Here is a 24,700-nt window from a genome sequence, read left to right as displayed (position 1 = left end):
TTGTGAAAACTTTTTAGTGTGATGTAACCTCATTTGTTTATTTTTTATTTTGTTTTCCTTGCCTGGAGAGATAGATCAGATAAAATATTACCAAAGGCAATGTCCAAGATTTTACTGTCTATGTTTTCTTCCTGGGTTTTTATGGTTTTGCATCTAATATTTAAGCTTTTAACCCATTTTGAATTTCTTCTTGTGTGTGGTGTAAGAAGGTGGTCTAGTTTCATTTTCCTGAATATACCTGCCCCAAGATTCCACCAAAAACTACTACTATTGATAAATAAATTCGGCAAAGTAGCAGGATATAAAATTAATATCTAGAAATCAGTTGCATTTTTGTAAGTACCGCACACTAACTGATTAAATCACTGGAGCTCCCAGTTGCATTTTTATATGCCAATAATGAATTAGCAAAAAATGGAAATTAAGAAAATAACCCCATTCACAATTGCTTCAAAAAGAATAAAATGCATAGAAATAAATCTAACCAAGGACGTAAAAGACCTGTACTCAGAAAATTATAAGACACTGAAGAAAGAAATTGAAGAAGATACAAATAAGTGGAAGCACAGACCATGTTCATGGATAGGAAAAATTAACACCATTAAAATGTTTATACTACCCAAAGCAATCTATAGATTCAACTCAATTCCTATCAAGTGTCCAATGTTGTATTTCACAGAACTAGAACAAATATTTCAAAAATTTATATGGAACCTGAAAAAGCCCCACATAGAAACAGCAATCCTGAGAAAGAAGAACAAAGTTGGAGAAATCACCCTACCTAATATCAAACTATATTTTAAGGCCACAGTAATCAAAGTTGTCTGGTACTTGCATAAGAACATACACATAGATTAATGGAACAGAATAGAGAGCCCAAAAATAAACTCATAGCTTTATAGCAAATTAATATTCAACAGAAAAATCAAGCACATGCAATGGACTAAAGATAGTTTATTCAATAAATGGTGTTTGGGAAATTGGGCAGGTTCTTATATTAGAGCAAGGAACACATATTTAGGCACATAAATCAGGTTGTGCTTTATAGAGATTAACCTTGTAGCTTTTTCTTGATAAATTATAGGTGAAAAGTGAAGAAAGATGGACCAGTTGATTAGTATACTCTGTATTCCTTCTGGAAATATATGACATTGTCCAGGAATTGGGTGGTAGGAAGCAGTGATAATTTCAAAAACGATATGGTTTGGATTATGACTTCAAAACTGGTTCTGAAAACAGAAGAAGAAATAAAGGAAAGTATACAATATTTGACATCTAAGTAATTGTGTGCTATGGTTTTGAAGCAGCATAGCATAGTGGCTTAGAATGTGGGCTCAGTCAGATGGACTGGGAGACACTTCTGGAAGTAACATCACCATGGCAACCCAAGGAGAATCTTAAATTCAGTTGAAGATTGTATTGACTGGTGATGGTGAGGCTGGGAAAATTACATTCATGAAACATCATCTGACTTGTGAATTTGATAAGTATGCATTCACCCTGGGTGTTGAGATTCATCCCCTCATGTTCCATTTCACACCAACAGGCAGTCTATTAATTTCAATGTGTGGGATACAGCAGGGCAGGAGAAGTTTGCAGGTCGAGATGGCTATTACATCTAAGCCCAGCATGCCATTCATTATAATGTTTGATGTGACTTCAAGGGATACTTACAATAATGAGACTAACTGACATATAGGCCTGGTATGAGTGTATGAAAATATCCTCATCATGTTGTGTGGCAACAAAGGGGGTAAGTTAAGGACAAGGAAGTTAAGGCAAAATAGATTGTCTTCCACTGAAAGAAGAATCTTTAGTAGTACAACATTTCTACTAAAAGTAGCTACAACTTTGAAAAGCCCTTCCTTTGGCTTGCTAGATAATTAGTTGGAGACCCTAACTTGGAGTTTGTTACAATGCCTGTTCTTGCCCCCACCAGAAATTGTCATGGATCAGCTTTGGCAGCACACTGTGAGCACTACCTGCAGGTTGCTCAGGCTACCACTCTCTTGGGTGAGGATGATGACCTGTGAGAAAAGGAAGCTGCAGCCCAGCATCAGACATCTAGTTTTATGGACAACTGACCTGTGATGTCTGTGGTGTAATATGTTTGCCACTTTATTATATAGCTAAGCAGAACCTGTAGTTGAAGTTTGGAAGAACCTGTGGTTGTGGCTGAGAGATGAATGGGTTTTGTTGTGAATGTGGTAGTTTAAAAATACCTTCATTTTTTACCTGTATATTTAGCTGTTTTGGAATGCAATTGTTTCCTTATTGAGTTTCAACCATAAGACTGCTGCAGTCTCATCACTATATTCATTGGTGAAAACTAGTTTGTTACTGTCATTCCCATTCCTTTAATTTAGAATCAGAATAAAGTTGTATTTAAAATACAAAAAAAAAAAAAAAGAATGTGGGCTGTACATTTAAAATGCCCATATTCAACTTCTCCCTGTCTCAATATCCTCAACTGTAAAATGTGGTTTATGGAAAGGCCTGTCTTATATAATCTTTGTGAAGATTAAATGAATTAATATGTATTATGTTCCCAAAAGGAGTCTTAGTACAAAAGGAGTAATTGACAAAATGAATGAATCATTGACAGAAATCAGAAAATCCTGCAGGACCTGTAACCATGTGCCTGTTTGGTGACTGGGAACCAGCATATTTCAAAAAAGATATAATAAATATATAGCTTTATAACTGTCAAGTCCTCAGAAATCATGTTTTATTCAATTGTTCATTAATCATAAATTAATTCAGTGGTCCATATTTTCTTAGCATTTCAGTAAAATTAAGTTCTTTGGATCCATAATTCATGCTTGTCATTACATTGTTAAGTGACCCTGCATCATACTGAGGAGTAGTTGTAAGGGTACCTGCAGCTAACCTTTAAGAGTGAAGGACAGATACCTAAGCAAAAACAATTCCAAGGCAATGTGCCACATTCTGAATCAGGCTTGGAATATATGGCTCTAGGAAGGCTATTTTCTTCACTTTATGTGAAGCCTGTTGATATTATCGCAGTTTGTTTGCCTGTGGAGTAAACTCACAGTGCCAAAAGATATGTTTGACACTTTCATTTGTATCAACACAACCAAAGAATATACAATTTTTGTTTCTGTTTCTGTTTTGCATCACCTAGTCTCCTTGTTGCAAAGTTGCTCAATAAAGAAGATTTTTTTCTCAATCAATTTTCTGTCTGCAAACAAACACCCACTGAACCAGAGGGAGTTTTCCTGCCCCCACAACAGATTTGCACCCACTGAGATTTTACAATGCGACATGCTCTTTGCAAAGAAGTTAGTATAATTTCTTAAAAAAATATTAGGAGCTGCCCAAATAGCCATGTCTTCCAGTCTGGATACCAGAATGACTGCTGCTGGAGAGTTTTCTTTTTCAACACATGAATAATCGTTTCACACATGAAAGCAAAAAGTACATAGAATACATTTTTGAGAAACTTGGGTTAAGACTATTTTTTTACAGTGGTGTTACAACTAAATTTTTGCTTACTCCTCTTCTGCTTCCATACATTAAAACAAGATTTGGGAAACACTAGGACCAAGATTGGCTTTCAAAACCAGAATCTTTCATTTCAAAAATCACAGAGCTCAATGTAAAATATGAAAAAGGCTACATATAAGAGAAACCATAGTGCCTCCTGAATTATGTAACTATCATGATGCAAACTCTTTTCATGTAATGCTTAGTCCTATATACATCTTACTCTCCTATCACATCAGGGAGTCTTCCTCAGCATTTCATGATTGATAAATGCCAATCAAATGTGTCTTAGAAAACTCATCCATTCAGAAGCATATATATATATATAATCTTGTCAAATTTTAAGTATTAAATACTCACAGCCATTGTGGAATTAAATTTATTCTAGGAGACTGTTACTTTGGACAGAATACCCTCTGAGAGGACAAGGCAATGTTGGTATTTCCATTTTAGATAACATCCATCTTCAACTTTGCTTTATCTATGAAAATATTATGTGGGCTAATACATTAAATAAAATCCAATGTGTTCTTGTGGCTATAGGGATTTTACAGTAAAGTTATTTGCTGTTAAGGAAATATTTAATTTATAATTTTAATATATAAAAACTTTAAAGGAAAACCTGCTCAAATAATGGGAGAGCTTCAGCAATGCTGTATTATATGTTACTAGTTTGCTAAAAATCACTTATAAAGACATTTTTAAGGTACTGTCAGAATTTTTATTATGGCATTCATGCTTTGGTAGAGATGGAATGACTATGTACAATAAGTCTTCATTTAAGGTTGTTGATAGGTCCTGTGACCTTAATCAAATCAACATATAATAAGTCCAATTTTACCATGGGTAATTGATATAAACAAGAGTTAAGCTTTCATAGCATCCCATCAATGTTATAACAGAATGACATTGAACAACATGATGTTAGGTTGAGGACCTGTTGTAATTATTTAAGTATACACATGGAGCTTTCCATCATTAAAAAAGATAATAGTTGACCCGCACAGCCATTAAGTTAGCTACGTGCACCAGTCCTCCTTCATTAAATGGAAGGGGAATATGTAGGGTTCACTCTCAAGTTGGTCCTGAGATTACAAATAATTTGCACAATCATGCTGATTGTATTCCAATAGTACTTACTTGACTGCCACTTCTCCCTCAATCCTTTTCTATGGCATCATGAGAACACTATGATCATTTAGCTTAAGAGAAAAAAAAAAACTTTTATTTGATTTATAGAAGTTTCTTCTGTCAGACAGTATTCTATCAAAAGGCAAAAGTGGACAACTGTCACCTTACAACCCCACTCAGGGGGTATTGCTAGAGGGTAATGGGAAGGAATAATCCTCCAGGTGTACAGAATTCCAAGTTCTAGTGTTTATCTGGAGGTCCAGTTTGCCTGAAGGGCAAAATGAGCTAAAGAATGGATCTGCATTAATTCATGAACAAGAGCTACTAGGATGACCAGATGATCAGGGGCTTAACAGGAACAAAATTAAAGGATTGCTGACAAGAGATTTGAAAGAAGGAATTTGAATGGACTACTAAGAGTGGTCTCAATATGTGGATATTTGTGTCTTGTGTGAATTCTCCCTAAAATGCATTTACATAAAAAGTAGATTTCAATAACTAAATGGACAAAATGACCCTTGTCATGGATTCCAGTCAACTTTTATCCCCAGCTACTTCAGAGGATATTAAAAATAACTCATGAGTTTTTTAAGATGGTGGTGAGGTAAGTTGGAGTGGAGTCCACTTCCCCCTGCACATGGGTGAAATGCCTAGCTGATCTACAGAGAAAGAGAGCAAACAGCCAACAGTACCCCAGCATATATGAAGATAGAAGACCAAAAATTGTAGAGGACATTGAAAAAAACACAAAAGGTAAAGAGAGTGCTTCAGGACAATAAGGTCCCTGGGACCAGCACGGGGACCAGGGTAACAGCAGCCCCAGGCCCGGTCCCCACTGGGTCTGCCACAGGGTTCTTGGGAGAGAGCTGGGTCAAGGGCTCCCTCCCCTTCCAAACAAGGTTTGAGCTGCACCAGGAGAGATTTGGTTGCTTGAAGTCTCAGAGAGGGGAATAAGGACTAAGTGGAAAACACACAGGGGCTGTGAGCGCCCACAAAGTCTGTGGACGCCAGCTACAGAAAGTTGAGAGTTGGGCCGTGACAGGCCCTGACCCCAATAGTCCTTGGTCTGGTTGGAGAACTGAGCTGTGCGAGAGGCCAGGCCTCTGTATGGAGCAACAGCCTTGAGCAGGAGGAGTTTCTCAAAAATAAGAAAGTGAAAAAGAGGCACTCAGGAGCTATTTGGGGAATTCTCCTGCAGCAGCCACTCCAGGCCTCCTACGAACCCAGCTGCTCTGTTCCCCGCAAGGTGGCATGGAAGTCCCTGCTCATACTCCCAAGGCCATGGGAAAAGTGTGAACTGGAACCTGAGGGACTAGAGGCGGCCCAGCCAAGCACACATGCCCGAAGCCCCAGGGAGAGTGCAGACTGTGGAAGGCCCCGGAGCCCACACCCGAAGCTTTGGGGAGAGTCCACACGCAAACCTGCGGGACCAGAGGCTGATGGGGAAGTGAGCTAGAGGCTGACCAAGTGCCCATCAGGAAGGGTAAAACGTAAAAATAATCCCCCCCCCCGCCTGCTGCAGCCAGGAACACCAGCAAAAATATCTTGGTGAGTTTGAAGCCAGCACCAGGCTTTTATTTTTATTTTTTAAGTAATTCTTTATTTTTCATTCTTTTTTTATCTTCTAACTCCTTCATCCTCTCTTTCCTTCTTTCTTGTTTTATTCTTTCTTTCCATTTTTATCTCTTCTTCCTCCCATTTTTTTGTTCCCACAAGAGAGACAAAAAAAAAACAACAACAACAACAACAACAACAACAAAAAAACTGGAACTGTGAAAGACCAGAGTTGGACCCAAAGAGGGGGCATCCCAACATCTGAGACAGTGAGACAAATTTCACTTTGCTACAACAGAAAACCTGCAATTTATTGCATATTTGTATTATTATTTTTTCATTATTCTTACATCTTTTTTTAAATAGTATTTTTGTATTCCTTTTCTTTCTGTTTAGTCTTCTTCACTTGGCTGGTTAAATTGCATTGTTTGACTGGTTTCCCTTGTTCTCTCTTTCACAGTTTATTGTTAATTTACTGTCCTTCACTTCACTTGTGTTCCATTAACACGCTACTCTAGGTCCTATACCTTCTATTCTGGTTATCCAGATCACATAGATTCTATCATATGATTGTTACTCCATTATTATTGCAAATATAGCTGCTCCATACAATTGTAAATACTACACAACACCCCTCCCAGATCTTAGTCCACTTCATAGCTTCCTGAACTATATTACCGTTGTGGCTAACTCTATTCTCTCACACAGTACACCTATTTTCTATTTTTTACTCTCACTTTACCTCGAAATCTGACTTCACACAAGCTCACTGCTTTCTAGACCCAACCCACAACCCTTCCCCCGCAAACAAGTGTCTTATTTCTTTCCACCCTTTTAAAAAAGTGGTTAGTTGGATGACATATCATGGTTAACACTATACATAGCCAAAGGATCTCTTATCTTTTCTCTATGGGCTGGTACTATAAATACCATAGAATACATTCTTGCTGTCTTAAACCATTTTGCCTTTCCTATCCAACTGATCAAACAAAAAAAGAATAGATGGAAGCTGTGAACACCAGGATACATGCTAGAAGAGGAAACCCAACAACAAAGGAACCACCAAAAGATAACAACAGAAGAAGGTGAAGGAGGGAGGGGAAGCCACACTAACTCAACCAAAGACCTCTCTGGAAATACAACTAAATAGTGGAGAAATTACCCAGAACAAACAACTGAACAAGAGCAAGAGAGAATCCTCAAAACCTTGTACACACAGAAGAACCAGCTTCAACACAACCTATCCACACCTGTACAACAGAATACAAGAGGTGTTGGACAGAGTGACCCTCATTTAATGAGCTGGAGGGAAGGACCAAACAAAAAAAGACCCAACAACAATCAAAACCTAAAGACATACACAGAGCCAACATAAATGACAGCCCAAGACCAGTGAACTCGAGAGATCAAGGACATTACACCATTGAATATCACAGGACTTCTACCATAGAAGTTCACACCAGGAACCCAGGGAGTCAGAATAGACCAATTTAAAAACCAGAGGCTAACAAGATGAGTCTCACAAACAATGGGAAGAAAAAAAATCAATCCCAAAATGAAACGAAAGAAGGAAGTCCCAGAAAGTATCCTAAAGGAAACACAGGCAAGTCAACTATCAGGTATTGAGTTCAAAGCAATGGTTACCAGGAAGCTCAATTAGCTCACAGAGAATTACCAGAAACTACAAGGAAACTACAATGAACTCACTGCAAACTATATCAACATGAAAAAGGAAATAGAAACTATTGACAAGGGCCAAGAGGAAATGAAGAATACAATTTCTGAACTGAAGAACACAATAGAAGGAATCAAAAGCAGCTAGATGCAGCAGAGGACCAGATCAGTGAGCTGGAGGACAAGGTAGAAAAAAAAAAAAAAACAAGAATGAGTGACAGAAGGAGAAGGGGCTTAGAAAGAATGAAGAGGGGTTCATGGAAATGCAGAACAATATGAAACATAATAATGCCCATATAATAGGGATACCAGAGGAGGAGGAGAAGAGCAAGGGATAGAAAACCTGTTTGAGAAAGTACTGAGGGAAAACCTACCTAATTTGCTGAGAGGAAAAGTCACACATTTCTAGGAAACACTGATAGTCCCAATCAAGAGGAATCCAAAGGGCCCGCTTCAAGACACATCATAATTAAAATGGAAAATTCCAAGACAAAGAGAGAATCTAGAAGGTAGCAAGGAAGAAACAGGAAATAACATACAAGGGATCACCAATAAGACTAGCAGCTGACTTATCAATGGAAATGCTCCAAGCCACAAGGGAATAGCAATAAATATTCCAAGTAATGAAAATCAGAGACATGCAACCAAGACTACTTTATCCAGCAAGGCACTCAATTAAAATGGAGGCCAAATAAGGAGCTTCCTGGACAAAAGAAACCTCAAAGAATATATATCCTCCACACCAGCTCTGCAGGAGATGCTTTAAGAACAGGAAGAAAATCAGTGAAAGGGAGAGTAAAACAGGTACAAAAAATGGCAATGCATAAATACCTATCAATAATAACCTTAAATGTAAATGGATTAAATGCCCCAGTCAAATGACACAGAATAGCAGAATGGATAAGCATGGATAAACATGACCCACACAGATGCTGCCTACTGGAGAACCACCTCAGAACAAAATAACTACACATACTAAAAGGGAAGGGCTGGAAACAAATATGCCAAACAAATGGACAGGACCAAAACCAGGGTAGCAATACTCATATCAGACAAAATAGACTTGAAAAAAAGAATGATAAAAAGAGATCCAGAAGGTCCCTTCATAATACTCAAGGGTAGAATCCATCAAGAAGACATAAACTTTGTAAATATATATGCACCCAACCTAAGAGCACCAAAATACATAAAGAAAATCTTGGAGGACTTCAAGAAAGATATTGAGAGCAACACAATTGAAGTGGGAGATTTTAAAAGCCTATGGTCAAAAATGGACAGATCTTCCCAACAAAATATCAACAAAGATGTGGTGGAATTGAACAATGCCCTGAGAGAAATGGACTTAACTGATATATATGGAGCCTTTCATCAAAAAGAAGATAAGTACACATTCTTTTCAAACACATGGAAGATTTTCAAAGATAAACCACATGATAGGACACAAAACAAGCCTCAACAAATTCAAGAAAATTGAAATCATACCAAGCATTCTCTCTGACCACAAGGGACTAAAACTAGAAACCAATCTCAAGGAAAAAAAAAAAAAAAACCTCACAATCGTGAAGATTGAATAGCATGCTATCAAACAGTGAATGGGTCAAGAATAAGATTAAGGAAGAAATCAAAATGTTTCTGGAAACAAACAAAAATGAACTCACAACAACCCAAAACTTATGGGACAGAGCCAAGGCAATCCTGAGAGAGTTCATAGCAATACAGGCCGACCTAAAAAAGATAGAAACATTTCAAACAAGCAAACGAACCCTACACCTACAAGAACTCGAAGAACAACAACAAAGACAGCCCAAAGAAAGTAGAAGGAAGGAAAAAAAAAAAAACAAGATCAGAGAAGAATTAAATGACATAGAGACTAAGAGCACAATTCCAAGGATCAATGAATCCAAGAGCTGGTTCTTTGAGAATACAAACAAAATGGACAAGCCTTTAAGAAGGCTCATCAACACAAAAAGAGAGAGGACCCAAATAAACGCAATCAGAAATAAAAGAGGAGAGATTACCACAGATACCACAGAAATGCAAAGGATTGTAAGAAATTACTACAAAGAACTGTATGCCAAGAAATTTGAAAACCTAGATGAAATGGAGAAATTTCTAGAAAAATATAATCTTCCAAAACTCAATAAAGGTGAAGCAGAAAGCCTGAACAGATCCATAACACCCTATAAAATTACAGGAGAATTTTACAAAGCATTTAAGGGAGAGCTAACTTCCATCCTCCACATATTATTTCAAAAAATCCAAGAAGATGAAAGACCCCCAAACTTTTTTTATGAAGCCAACATCATCCTAAACACAAGCCAGATAAAGACATAACAAATAAAAAACCTTCAGGCCAATATCCCTGATGAAAATAGATGCTAAAATCCTCAACAAAATATTGGCAAACTGCATCCAGCAATACATTAAAAAGATCATATGCCATGACCAAGTGGATTTCATCCCAGGGATGCAAGGATGGCACAATATTTTCAAATCAATAAACATAATACAATACGTAAACAAAAGCAAAGACAAAAATCACGTGATCATATCAATAGATGCAGAAAAAGGATTTGATAAGGTACAGCACCTATTTATGATAAAAACACTCGGCAAAGTGGGAATACAGGGTTGCATTCTTCAACATAATAAAGGCCCTAGATGAGAGACCAACAACCAACATCATACCCAATGGACAAAACCTTAGAGCTTTTCCACTAGAATGAGGAACAAGAAAAGGTTGTCCACTTTCACCATTCCTATCAACACACTACTGGATGTTCTAGCTACAGCAATCAAACAAGAAAAAGAAATGAAAGGCATCCTAATTGGAAAGGAGGAAGCAAAATTGTCATTGTTTGCAGATGACATGATAGTGTACATAGAAAGTCCTATAGACTGCACCAAAAACTATTCGACCTAATAAATGAATTTGGCAAAACAGCAGGATAAAATGTCAACACTCAAAAACCAAAGGCATTTTTGTGCACCAACAATGAAACATTAGAAACAGAAACCAGGAAAAAAATCCCATTTGATGTAGCAAAAAGAAAAATAAAGTACCTAAGAATAAACCTAACCAAGAAGATAAAAGACCTGTACTCAGAAAACTACACAACACTGAAGAAAGGAATTAAGGAAGGCACAAACAAATGGAAGCATGTACCATGCTCATGGATTGGAAGAATTAACATCATCAAAATGGCCTTACTACCCAAAGCAATTTATAGATTCAATGCAATTCCTATTAAAGTACCCATGACATATTTCACAGATATAGAACAAACATTTCAGAAATTTACATGGAAGCATAAATGACTGTGAAGAGCTGCAGCAATTTTGAGAAAAAAGAACAAAGCAGGAGGGATCACAATACCTGATATCAAACTGTATTACAAGGCCACTGTAATCAAAACAGCCTGGTACCAGCATAAAAACAGGCACATAGACCAATGGAACAGAACAGAGAGCCCAGAAATAAACCCAAGTCTCTACAGTCAATTAATAATTGACAAAGGGGGAAGAAGCATAAAATGGAGTAAAAATTGCCTCTTTGACAAATGATGTTGGGAGATCTGTACAGGCACATGCAAAAAAAATTAAATTTGATCACCATACACAACTTACACCATACACAAAGATAAATTCAAGGTGGGTAAAAGACTTAAATATAAGTTTTAACACCATAAAAGTCCTAGAGGAAAACATTGGTAGGAAAATCTCAGACAATCACAGCAACATCTTCACAGATATGTCTCCTAAAGCAAGGGGCATAAAGGAAAGAATAAACAAATGGGATCTCAAAAAATTAAAAAGTTTCTGCATGGCTAAAGAAAACAACATTAAAATGAAAACAGAACCAACTATATGGGAAAACGTACTTGCCAATGACACCTCGGAAAGAGGTTGATCTCCAAAATATATAAAAAACTGACACGACTATTCTGGGAAGGCAAAAAGCCCAATTAAAAAATGGGCAAAAGACTTGAACACACACTTCTCCAAGGAGGACATACAGAGGGCCTGGAGACACATGAAAAGAAGCTCAGCATCACTAGCCATCAGAGACATGCAAATTAAAACCACAATGAAATACCACCTCACATGTGTCAGAATGGCCAACATAAACAAATCAACAAAGAAGTGTTGGAGGGGATGCGGTGGAAAGGAAACATTAAGGCTCTTATAAAGTACTCTCTACCATACCTTTTGTTGTGGGGATGGAAAGTTCTTAGAGGCTTACTTTACAATGCTATCCTTGTGGTTTGGACTGAGAGGGACATTGCTGCACCACCCTATGTGTTTGGTACATCATCTGGTGTGATTGTATCCTGGCATGGGCCCAGGAAGGTGGGCATTACTTAACCTCAGCTTAAGGATTAAACAAATAAGGCTCAAAGAAGTGGTTCAATTTATTTTGTTTCAGACTGATCAGTATCCTTGTAATGAATTCTTTGTTTATGGTCTAAGAGGCACATTTGTCGGACCTTCGTCACCCCGCCCCCACCGTCTGAAAACCCTGTCATAGAAAATGACTGTGCATTCTGACATAAGGGACCAGATTTCATTACTGCCTATTTTTTTTCTTACTGTGAGATTCTAGTGCCTCACTTTTCTCATCCTTAAAGCATGAACGTTGCTCATTTCTGCCATCAGACCATGCCAGTAAATACTTTGAAATCCTTAAAGGAAAGACCAAATATATACAACAAATGTGGTATTCCAGTGGCAATAAACAATATAAAGAAAGTAAGTTTGGGCCAAAGTGTCATGTTTAATCATTTGAATTCTTTTATCTCCAAGCAGAGCCACTGACGGGTACATCTTTCCCCAAAGTTCCTGAGGACCATTGGGAATCCTGTTTAGTTCTGCTCAAGATAAAGAGTTAAGTAAATTGCACCAGGATTCTAGCCTGTGGCTCCAAGGAGTCTATGTGCCTCAAACCAGATGTTCCAACCAGGGAGCCATGCCCTCCAGCTGTCCTAAGAAAACATTTCTTAGAGTAAGAATGAACATCTTACTTGTCATCATTGAGCTGCATGTAGCTTCCAGCTAAGTGAAGCTGGTTCTACTTTTAATTTATTTTGCCATCATTACACTTTGTTCATTCTTATGGTCTACTTCGTTTGTGTTTGTGAGAGAGGAAGGCTTTAAAACCCCACATATTTGCATTCTATCTCTCTCTTGGTATTTTCTTAGGGACAGGCTTAATTGAGAACAATTGAGCATTTGCCCATTAGCCGGTAGAGTCATAAGACTGTTGTCTTGTTTTCCAGTAAGAGGGTAAAACTCAGCAACTGCTTCTCTCTCAAAACTTGTGATACATAGAAATTTCTGGCCCCAGTTTTTGGGTATTAGCTTCAAGATTGTAGAAAATATTATTTTGGCCTTTGCATGTTCCAGAACACCTCCACCTTCTGCTATTCCGTCCTGATAGAGACTGATAGAGACTTGTTTCTATATGTGCTGATAGAGACTTTACCAGTATAAAGATGAAACAGCTGGAGCACAGCATTAATGAAAAGCAGAAAAACATCTGGAATCACTTATCTTTTGGACATCTGCCTCTTCCCTCATGTCTAATTCAGCATGCACGAGTTCTGGGTACCAGGTTAGAGGACGGAATGTCCTAGGATATTGGTGTCTAAGATATTTTCCTTCTTTATGATATCAGAAAAGATGAAATCATTTGAAAAGCATTTTCCCTCTTTCAACTAGCAACTGTGCAATAGAAATTAGGTTAAGTTACCAAGCAGTATTTTGCTAGAGCTGGTGCCCAGCAAAATAAATGGGATAGGTAGCATTCCCCCACCCCCTCTTATGGCAGTTGTGACAATGGAAACATTGTTACCTTAGAAATATGCACCATTGTGTAAAAGCCTTTTATCTTGGGACCAAAATAAATGCTTTTGTGGTTATAAATACACTAAAAGAAACCTCAAGAAAAGCTGGAGCAAATTAGTCAGTTGATGTCAAAATGACAGGGGCTGGTATATTTGCCTTCTCTCTGTCACAGCCTGGCTGCAGCCTTCTGAGGCCATTTCTATTAGCTTTCCTCTTCTTAAATTACAATATTTAATATGTTTTTATTTTTAAATGTTGGGTATTGTTTATTTCCATATCGTTTGGTAGTTATTGCTCAGTAGTCTTTTTTTCTTTTGCCCCAAAATTACATAAAGGAAGGAAGTATGCCCTTTCACCTTAAATCCTAAGATTTTCAGAAAGTGACACAGAGCTTCAAAAACATACACTTAAAAGAAATCACAATCTCTACTCATAAAGTCTACGTTTTGCAGCACCTTTGAATCTTTTGACATCCTTTGTCTGATACCACTTCAGGAAAACTCGTGTTTGTGTCTAAAACCTAGGAAACCAACTTCTATTTCAAAAGTGGGTTACACTGAAAGCTTTTCCCCTGTCAACTCATCTGAAATGAAAGCTTTGGATGTGACCGATGGCCTGACAGTGCCCATGTGGGGCAATTAATAACTGAAGACAAATATCTCTAAGGAATGCTGTCTCAACACGACTTGACTTAAGCCAGACTTCTTGAGAAACGGCATGGTACTGGTGTGCCACAGGAGTCCACCTTCACATTTTCCTGGTTTCCTGCCCTCGCCCATGTCTCACTCTGCCTCCCACTGTTCTTCTAGTCTTTATTTAGACCACACGGAAATGTGTGGCCTTTTAGTCAGTCTTATGATTGGGAAGTGATACAAACACCAGAAACCTTAAAACTATTCAATTACGGGCAATGACAACTTTGAATAAAATAAACATAGAAGTTTAATAAACACATTTCATTGCTGAAACTTACCTCCCCCCACTTTCCTTTTACCTATTCTCTCTATCTGGAGTTGTTTACTGGCTCCACATTTTATTTGGAAGGGGGGCTACTGCAGCTCACAGGAACCTGAGGCAATTTGTCATTTTGGTACAGTCTTCACAGTGGAAGAATAAGTGTTACTTGCTGGGACATGGGGCTGAGATTGTTCCATGTTAGCATGGATTGGCATTCAGATTCATTAGAACATTAACAATAAGTGGACCCACTGAGTTTCTTTATTAATATGAATAAAATTGTTATTATAGTCTCATCTGAGGCATTATGATCTATAAAGCACAGAGCAAAAGTCAGTTTCATAAGACACATCGTTGCTGCGTGAACTGATGCTCACTGATGCATATCATCTCAACCCAGTGGGAACAGAAGTGGAATTAGGAATCATAGCCCAGTTCTTTTTGCCTTTATTTACCCATTTAAGAAATAGTTAATGAAAAGATAGTTTCATGTGGCAGTCTCTTAGAGCACACTATTACAGATACAGAAGCATCATATAGAAACTGTCAAATCTCTTAGAGTAATGGGATATGCAAAAGATGCAAACAAACAAAGACTACAAGAAGGTGATATGAGATTCAAAATGTCAGCAATTTTTCTGTCTGATGTTTCTAAATGAATTTTGGGAGATATAAAAAATGAACCTAACTAAATAGAAAATGCAGGGGGAAATTGCAGAATTCTTTCTATATCAAAAAATTACACTGATGACCAGGAATAATTATGATGTGAAGATCATTCCCATGAAAAGGCGGGAACATTCAAGAGACTTCAAGCTCTGAGTGTGAAAAAGATTTAGACACAAGTTTTTGGACATGGGAAAAAGTTATATTTATTTATATGAATGAATGTTTGTTATTATTGGTCTCAAATATATGTATATAATTACTGTAGTACTTCTTCCAAAAAAACTTATTTAAATTAAGAGTAAATTTTTAAAAATAAAAACAAATATTCTATCTTTAGATAGAGGGCACAAGAGTGACCAAGTCCCTACTTTCACGAAGTTAATCTCAGAGAAAATGAGAGAAAAATCTTTGCCTTCACTGAGCCTCATCATGGGTTTCACAAGTAATAGACTATACAGAAAGGAATGGATTTTATTTCTCAATACCTGCTGTGGGATAAACAAGGCTGTCCAGCAAGTTATTTTATCTCTCCAAGCCTCAGTCTCCTTGTCTGTAAAAATGAAACTATTGATATACCTGTTTTTTAAGCTTTCAGTTGCAGCTCTAACAGTCTAAGAATCAATTGAACATGTATGTATATTAATAAAATATAAAAGTTTATATAAACTTAAAAGGTATATAAAATCATTATTATTATACTTGCTGTAGTTAAAATCATCATCTCTGTCCAGTGTTAATGGGGGAATTTAAGAGTAATGACTAGCACTGCTTCCACTTCCAAGCTTTGAGGATGGGCTGGGAACTCAGAGATGGTTAGAATGGTTGTCCAAACACTGGCGAGTTAGCAGAGAGAGAGAGCAGGAATGTATCTGTCCCCCACAAATTTATGTGTTGAAGCCCTAACCCCCAATGTGGGGGTATTTGAAGGTAGGACCTTTGAGATGTAATTAGGTTTAGATGAGGTTGTGATTGTGGGGAGTTCATGATGGGATTAGTGTCCTTATCAGAGAAGGGAGAAAGAACAGAGCTCTCTCTCTCCTTTCACACACCCCAAGGGAAAGCCATGCCAGGGAGCTCACAGCAACAAGGCAGCATCCAGGAAACAGGCTCCCACCAAGAACTGGACCTGTCAGCATCTTGGTCTCGTACTTCCTCAGCTCCAGGACTATGAAAAATAAATGTCTGTGGTTTAAGCCACCCAGTCTCTGGTATTTTGTTACAGCAACCCCAGTAGACTAAGACTAGCAGGTAACAGGGTTTTCCAGGCCAAACAACTAAATAGGAAGAACTAGAGGCAGCACCCAGAACCCTGCCCTGAACTTGATAGTTGTGCAACTTTAGATCAATAACTTGATTTCTGCAAGCCACAGCTTCCTCATTTTTAAATGGAGATAACATTAAAATATAACACTTTTGTGAGGATTTGAGATGTGTGTATAAATAGATTAAAACATGAAAGATACATCATGTTTTTCTTTTTTAGGCAAGAACTTGTTTTTATTGTTTTTTGGGTTTTTTTTGTTTTTAATAAGCTCTAAGGCTCATTAACGGAGGTCATGAGACAAAATGGTGAGATAAAAAGAACACCAGCTTAGGACTTAGGTCTTGGTTTAACTCTTGATTATTCTTTACTTAATTTTTCATAGACTGGGCAAATCACTTCTCTGAGTTTTAGTATTTTCTCAGGCAAACAGTATACTCTCTCTCTCTTCTTCCTTTTTTCCTAGCTGCCTACCTGCCTTTCTCTTTATTTCTCTCCTCTCCTCTCCTCTCCTCTCCTCTCCTCTCCTCTCCTCTTCCTTTCCCTTCCCTTCCCTTCTCCTCTCCTCTCCTCTTCTCTTCTCCCTCTCTCCTTCCTTCTTTCATTCCTCTTACATCATGTGAAATATTAACATCTTTTGATAGGTTAAAATCACTTCAAGGTTGTCTTTAAATAACATTACTCTCGGGAGAATTCTAGCATATCCTTGAGTTGAATTACAATCACATTCCAGGTAGTACACATAACCATAGGCAGAGACATGGAATCGAGGAGAAAGTGCCTCTCAGGATGACAGTCTCAGCTGGTGATGATGGGCAGGCAATAAACATTCTGTACCATGCACTGTAACGAAGCCAAAAACATACCAATAAAAGCAAGACATGAATCCTGCCCTCAAGAAGCTTATAGATGAGTAAAGAAATAAAAACTAAGTAGCTATAGCCTGAAAGAATTCATAAATAAAAACAGGTTCCATAGAAGATTAGGGGGAAGGAGGGATGCTACCTCAGCTAGCATCAGAACAGTCAGAAAATACTTCACAGAAGAAAGCAATTTCAAATGGCCCTTAAAGATAGAATCAGCTAGCTTATAATGTGCATATTATAATACCAGAATATTCTAATAGTCTAATGACTCTATCCAAAGCACTGTTCTAATTAATTCTATTATTTAAAGGACTGTTTCTAATCTTATTTTTTAGATGAGGCAACAAGAGGTTACAAATTTGCCCCAAGGTCGCTAGCTAGCAGTTGGTAAACCTGGATTGGAATTTCTGAGGTCCAGCCCCAGAGCCTGAGTACTTGAGCACTTTAATATACTGGCCCCTTTGGGGAGGCAAGAAAAAACATTTTTAAGCAGAGAGAGCAGCATGTTCAAAATCACAGCTGGGTGAGAATTCTCAGTGCATTTAGGGAAAAGGTGAGTAAAAAATAATACAAAGGGAGGAAAATGGGAAAGCTATAAAGCTAAGAAGCTGGTTTAGAGAGTCATGACAGTTTTAATGCTACAGTAAGGAGTATTAATTCATATTGGATACATGGAATCCAATTAATGTAGACATTAACCATTTAAGCAAACAGTGAGGAAGCAAGAAGATAAATCTGAAAGAAGTAGCTAGTTATATTTGAATGTTTTATCTAGATCAGGGTCTCCATAATGATATGCCCAACCCTGGCCCACTAGGGTAAGAAAAAAAATTTAGAACTGATATTTTTATTAATGTTTTATTATTAAACTAAAAATTTAAGCTTTTTTCATATTGAATATTTTCAGGGACGCAATGAATTGAGTTTGTGGCATTCTGAGTTTAAGCTTTATTGTAGAACGTGAGTGAGAATGAAGAAAACCAGTGGGAGCTGAAAGGTCTGGGATTCAGAAAAACAGCATTTTCAGCCATGTATTGGAAAGCCAATTGCATATATATGATAAAATCATGAACAAAGATGATATTCCTCAACAGGATGTGTAAAGTGAAAAACAACATTCTAGAAAACAACCTAATGAAATACAATACTTAAAGTCAGGTCAAAAAGGAGGAGCCAGCATAAGAGGCTGCAAGGGCCACAGCAGGGAAGCAAGAAAGAACTAAAGGAATGACATTATGAGTGACAAGTCAGGGGAGTGGGCCTTCTAAGGTATGAAGGTCAGCATGGTCAAATGCCTAGAGATTAATTACAACGAGGATGTCAGATTTGAAGACCTCAAAAAGGACATTTTCAAAATTTAGGAGATCAGTCAAAAGAATGAAAAAGTATAAATAGAAATTTTTTTTTAAAGGTGGATGGTAAAAGGAAGGAAGGAATTGAATTAGCACCTGGACAGAAAGAAAAGTTTTGTCTATATGAAAGAATTGAGCAAACTGACCATGAGTTCTTAACTGTGAATCTATGGATACACTGATGACAACTTCTCCCTATTCCCACAGGTTTACTCGGTTAACTCTGCTCATCTTCAGGTCTTGGATGAAAGGTCATCCTTCCTAGGACGCTTTCTCCAATCTCTTGGGTTGAATTAGAAATCTAGCATCTTTGTGGTGTTCTCCTGCAGTACCCTCTAGTTCACCTTTCATGGAAACCACTGCATTGTCATATGGTAAGTTTTCAATAAGCAACAGCTACAATGTTGAATGTGAAGTGTCCTTGAGACCTCTAAACAGAAATATCATGTAGACAATTGGATATAGGAACCTGAACCTCAGAAGAAAAGGTTAGTTAGAGATAAAATTTGTGAGATATGGGCAAAGGAGCAACTGAAGCCATTGCTTCTAGTAAAACCCATAAGGAGAGAGTATGAAACAAGGAAGTCTAGGATTGAGCCTCAGGGACTACAACATTTCAATGGCCCTGTAGAGGATTTCCCAGTATGCCCTGCCCCACCAATGCATGACCTCCCCATTAGCAACATCACTCATCAGAGTGGTATATATTTTACCAAGGATGAACTGATGACATAACATAATCACACAATGTTTAGAGTTTACCATAGAGTTTACTCTCAGTGTTGTACATTCTGTGGGTTTGGACAAGTGTACAATGACATATATTTATCATTATATTATTATACAGAGTATTTGCACTGCCATAAATAGCCTTTGTTCTCTGCCTAGTCATTCCTTACCCCACTCAGAAACCACTAATTTTTTTATTGTCTCTATAGTTTTGCCTTTTTCAGAATGTCATATAGCTGGAATAATATAGCATGTAGCTGTCTCATATTGGCTTCTTTCACTTACTAACATGCATTTAAGTTTCCTCCATGTTTTTTCATGACTTATCAGCTCATTTCTTTTTAATGCTAAATAATATTCTGTTCTCAGGATGTACTACAATTTATTTATCCATTTACCCACTGAAGGGCATCCTGGTTGCTTCTAAGTTCTAGAAAATGTAAATAAAATTTTTATAAATATAGGTCTGTAAGTTTTTGTGGGCATACATTTCAACTCCTTTGAGTAAATACACAGTTGCATGATTGCTGGATTGGTGTGCTCCTTTTCCTTCTAGAACATGAATTATTGTTTTAAATCCACACAACTAATCTTTACTTAGTTACTTAAATTTAGCTTATAAATCTTATTTTTCCATTTATTTATCTTTTACAGCAATATTTTGATTGTGGTTAAACAACACATAACATGAAATCTACCCCCTAAGAATATTGTTATTTGTACACTAGAGTACTGTTATCATAGGCATATTGATGCATAACAGATCTCTAAAACATTTTTTATCTTACATGACTGAAACTCTATACTCATTGAACAGAAGCTCCCCATTTACCCCTCTCCCCAGCCCCTGGCAACTACCATCTTACTTTCTACTTCTGTAAGTTTGGCTACTTTGGGTACTTCATGTAAGTAGAATCATGGAATATTTGTCATCCTGTGAATGGATTATTTTACTTAGCATAATGTCCATGCTTATTATAGCATATGACAAAGTCTCCTTGTTTTTCAAGGCTGGTTAATATTCCAAGTATGTATACACTACATTTTATTTATCCATTCATCTACTGATGGATGTTAGGTTTTTTTTTAACCTTTTGGCAATTGTGAATAATGCTGCAATGAACACAGAGGACAAATACATCTTTTTTTTTAAAATGCAGATTCTTTTTTAATATATTATTTAAAGATTTTATTTATTTATTTTTATAGAGGGAAGGGAGGGAGGTAGAGAGAGAGAGAAACATCAACGTGTGGTTGCTGGGGGTTATGGCCTGCAACCCGGGCATGTACCCTGGCTGGGAATCGAACCTGCGACACTTTGGTTCATAGCCCGCGCTCAATCCACTGAGCTATGCCAGCCAGGTACAAATACATCTTTGAGAGCCTATTTTTGATACTTTCAGATAAATTCCCAGAAGTGGGATTGGCAGATCTTATAGCAGTTTTCTTTTCTTTTATTTTATTTTAATCATTGTTCAAATATGGTTTTCTCCCTTTTACTCCCAATCCAGCCCCCCCCCAACCCTCCCCACTTCCCTCCCATTACCACCCTCCCTCTAGTTTTTGTCCATGTGTCCTTTAAGTTTGTTCCCGTGAACAATTCCCAGTGTCCCCTGAAATCCCCTCTTCTCTCCCCTCTGGTCACTGTCAGCCTGTCCTCTATTCTAGTGTCTTTGGTTATATTTTGCTTGTTTCTTTGTTTTGTTGTTTAGGTTCCTGTTAAAGGTGATATCATATGGTATTTGTCTTTCACTGCCTGGCTTGTTTCGCTTAGCATAATGCTTTCCAGGTCCATCCAAGCTGTTGCAAAGGGTAGGAGCTCCTTCTTCCTTTCTGCTGCATAGAATTCCATTGTGTAAATGTACCATAGTTGTTTGATCCATTCACCTTGATGGACATCTAGGTTGCTTCCAGCACCTAGCTGTTGTAAATTGTGCTGCTGTGAGCACTCAGATGCATAGGTTCTTTTGGATTGGTGTTTTGGTATTCTTAGGATAGAGTCCCAGCAGTGGAATTGCAAGGTCAAAAGGCAGATCCATTTTTAGTTTTCTGAGGAAGTTCCATGCTGCTTTCCATAGTGGTTGTAGCAGTCTGCAGTCCCACCAACAGTACACTAGGGACCCCTTTTCTCCCCAACCTCTCCAACACTTGTTGTCTGTTGCTTTGTTTATGATGGCCATTCTGACTGGTGTGAAGTGGTATCTCATTGTGGTTTTAATTTGCATCTCTCTGATAGCTAGCAATATTGAACATCGTTTCATGTGTCTTTGGATCTTCTGTATGTCCTCCTTGTAGAAGTGTCTGTTCAAGTCCTTTGCCCATTTTTTTAATTGGGTTGCTTGTCTTCTTAGAGTGGAGTCGTGTAAGTTCTTTATATATTTTGGAGATTAAACCCTTGTCTGGGGTATCATTGGCAAATATGTTTTCCCATACAGTTGGTTCTCTTTTTATTTTGATACTGCTTTCTTTAGCTGTGCAGAAGCTTTTAATTCTGATGAGGTCCCATTTGTTTATTCTTTCCTTTATGTCCCTTGCTCTAGGGGACAAGCCAGTAAAAAAGTTTCTGCGTGAAATATCTAAGATTTTCCTACCTACGTTCTCCTCTAGGACTTTAATGGTGTCACATTTTATACTTAAGTCTTTTATCCACCTTGAATTTATTTTTGTATAAGGTGTAAGTTGGTGCTCAAGTTTCATTTTTTTTGCACGTGGCTGTCCAGTTCTCCCAACACCATTTGTTGAAGAGGCTATGTTTACTCCATTTTATTCTGTTGTCCATTTTGTCAAATATTAATTGACCATAGAGACTTGGGTTTATTTCTGGCCTCTCTGTTCTGTTCCATTGGTCTATGTGCCTGTTTTTATGCCAGTACCAGGCTGTTTTGATTACAGTGGCCTTGTAGTACAGTTTAGTGTCAGGTATTGAGATCCCTCCTACTTTACTCTTCTTTTTCAATATTGCAGCAGCTATTCACAGTGGTTTATGATTCCATATAAATTTTTGAAGTGTTTTTTCTACATCTGTGAAATAAGCCATTGGTACTTTAACAGGAATTGCATTGAATGTGTAAATTGCTTTGGGTAGTGTGGACATTTTGATGATATTAATTCCTCCAACCCATGAACGTGGTATGTTTCCATTTGTTGGTGTCTTCCTTGATTTCTTTCCTGAGTGTTATGTAGTTTTCTGAATACAGGTCTTTTACCTCTTTGGTTAGATTCATTCCTAGATATTTTATTTTTCTTTTTGCTATTTCAAATGGGATTTTTTCCTTGATCTCTGCTTCTGCTCTTTCATTGTTGGTGTACAGAAATGCTTTTGATTTCTGAATATTGACTTTGTATCCCGCTGATTTGCCAAATTCATTTATTAGGTTAAGCAGTTTTTTGGTCGAGTCTATAGGATTTCCTATGTACACTATGATGTCATCTGCAAACAGTGACAGATTTGTTTCCTCCTTTCTGATTTGGATGCCTTTTATTTCTTTTTCTTGTCTGAATACTGTGGCTAAAAATTCCAGTAGTAATTTGAATAGAAGTGGTGAAAGTGGACAGCCTTGTCTTGTTTCTGATCTTAGTGGAAAAGATTTTAATTTTTGCCCATTGAGTATGATGTTGGCTGTAGATCTCCCATATATGGCCTTTATTATGTCGAGGAATGCTCCCTCTATTCCCACTTTTCTGAGTGTTTTTATCATGAATGGGTGCTGTACCTCATCAAATGCTTTTTCTGCGTCTATTGATATGATCATGTGGTTTTTGTCTTTGCTTTTGTTTATGTGATATATTACATTTACTGATTTGCGAATATTGTACCATCCTTGCGTCCCTGGAATGAATCCCACTTGGTCATGGTGTATGATCTTTTTAATGTATTGTTGGATGCTGTTTGCCAGTATTTTGTTGAGGATTTTAGCGTCAATGTTCATCAGTGATATTGGCCTGAAGTTTTCTTTCTTTGTTGTGTCTTTATCTGGTTTTGGAATTAGGATGATGTTGGCCTCATAAAAAGAGTTTGGGAGTCTCCAATCTTTTTGGATTTTTTGGAATAGTCTGTGAAGGATAGGGGTTAGTTCTTCCTTGAATGCTTTGTAGAATTCTCCTGTGAAACCATCTGGCCCAGGGCTTTTGTGTGTTGGGAGTTGTGTTCTTGATTATTGCTTCAATTTCTTTTGTTGTTGTTGGTCTGTTCTGGCTTTCTGCTTCTTTTTCATTGAGTTTTTGAAGATTATATTTTTCTAGAAATTTGTCCATTTCACCTAGGTTTTCAAATTTCTTGGCATACAGCTCTTTGTAGTAATTACTTACAATCATTTGCATTTCTGTGGTATCTGTTGTAATCTCTCCTCTTGCATTTCTGATTGTGTTTATTTGGGTCTTCTCTCTTTTTTTCTTCATGAGTCTGCTTAAAGGCCTGTCGATTTTGTTTGTGTTTCAAAGAACCAGCTCTTGGATTCATTGATCCTTAGAATTGTGCTTTTAGTCTCTATGTCATTTAATTCTGCTCTGATCTTGGTTATTTTCTTCCTTCTGCTTGCTCTGGGCTGCCTTTGTTGTTGTTCCTCGAGTTCTTGTAGATATAGGGTTAGGTTGTTTGGAATGTTTCTAACTTTTTTAGGTGGGTCTGTATCGCTATGAACTTCCCTCTCAGGACTGCCTTGGCTGTGTCCCATAAATTTTGGGTTGTTGTGAGTTTGTTTTCATTTGTTTCCAGAAACCTTTTAATTTGTTCCCTAATATCATTCTAGACCCATTCATTGTTTAATAGCATGTTATTTAATCTCCATGATTTTGAGTATTTTGGGTTTTTTTCCTTGGGGTTGGTTTCTAGCTCCAGTCCCTTGTGGTCAAAGAAAATGCTTGGTATGATTTCAATTTTCTTGAAATTCTTGAGGCTTGTTTTGTGTCCTATCATGTGGTCAATCTTTGAAAATATTCCGTGTACATTTTTAAAGAATGTATATTTAGCTTCTTTTGGATAGAGGGCTCTGGACATATCAGTACAGTCCATTTCATCAAAGGTATTGTTCAATGCCACAATATCTTTGTTGATATTTTGTTTGGATGAGCTGTCCATTTTTGATAGTGGGGTGTTAAAATCCCCCACTATAGTTGTGTTGCTGTCCATATCTTTCTTGAAGTCCTCTAAGATTTTC

At 37.4% G+C, this 24,700-nt stretch overlaps 1 pseudogene; it reads left to right on the top strand.

Moving 5' to 3' along the window:
- The first annotated feature begins 1,377 nt into the window (after positions 1–1,377).
- Positions 1,378–2,033, top strand: LOC114505323 (annotated as a pseudogene).
- Positions 2,034–24,700: the final 22,667 nt, after the last annotated feature.

This window comes from Phyllostomus discolor, chromosome X (genome assembly GCF_004126475.2).
Source record: "Phyllostomus discolor isolate MPI-MPIP mPhyDis1 chromosome X, mPhyDis1.pri.v3, whole genome shotgun sequence".
NCBI classification, from domain to species: domain Eukaryota; kingdom Metazoa; phylum Chordata; class Mammalia; order Chiroptera; family Phyllostomidae; genus Phyllostomus; species Phyllostomus discolor.
Note: the sequence above shows the minus strand (reverse complement) of the source record. Positions and strands in the feature narration are given on the sequence as shown.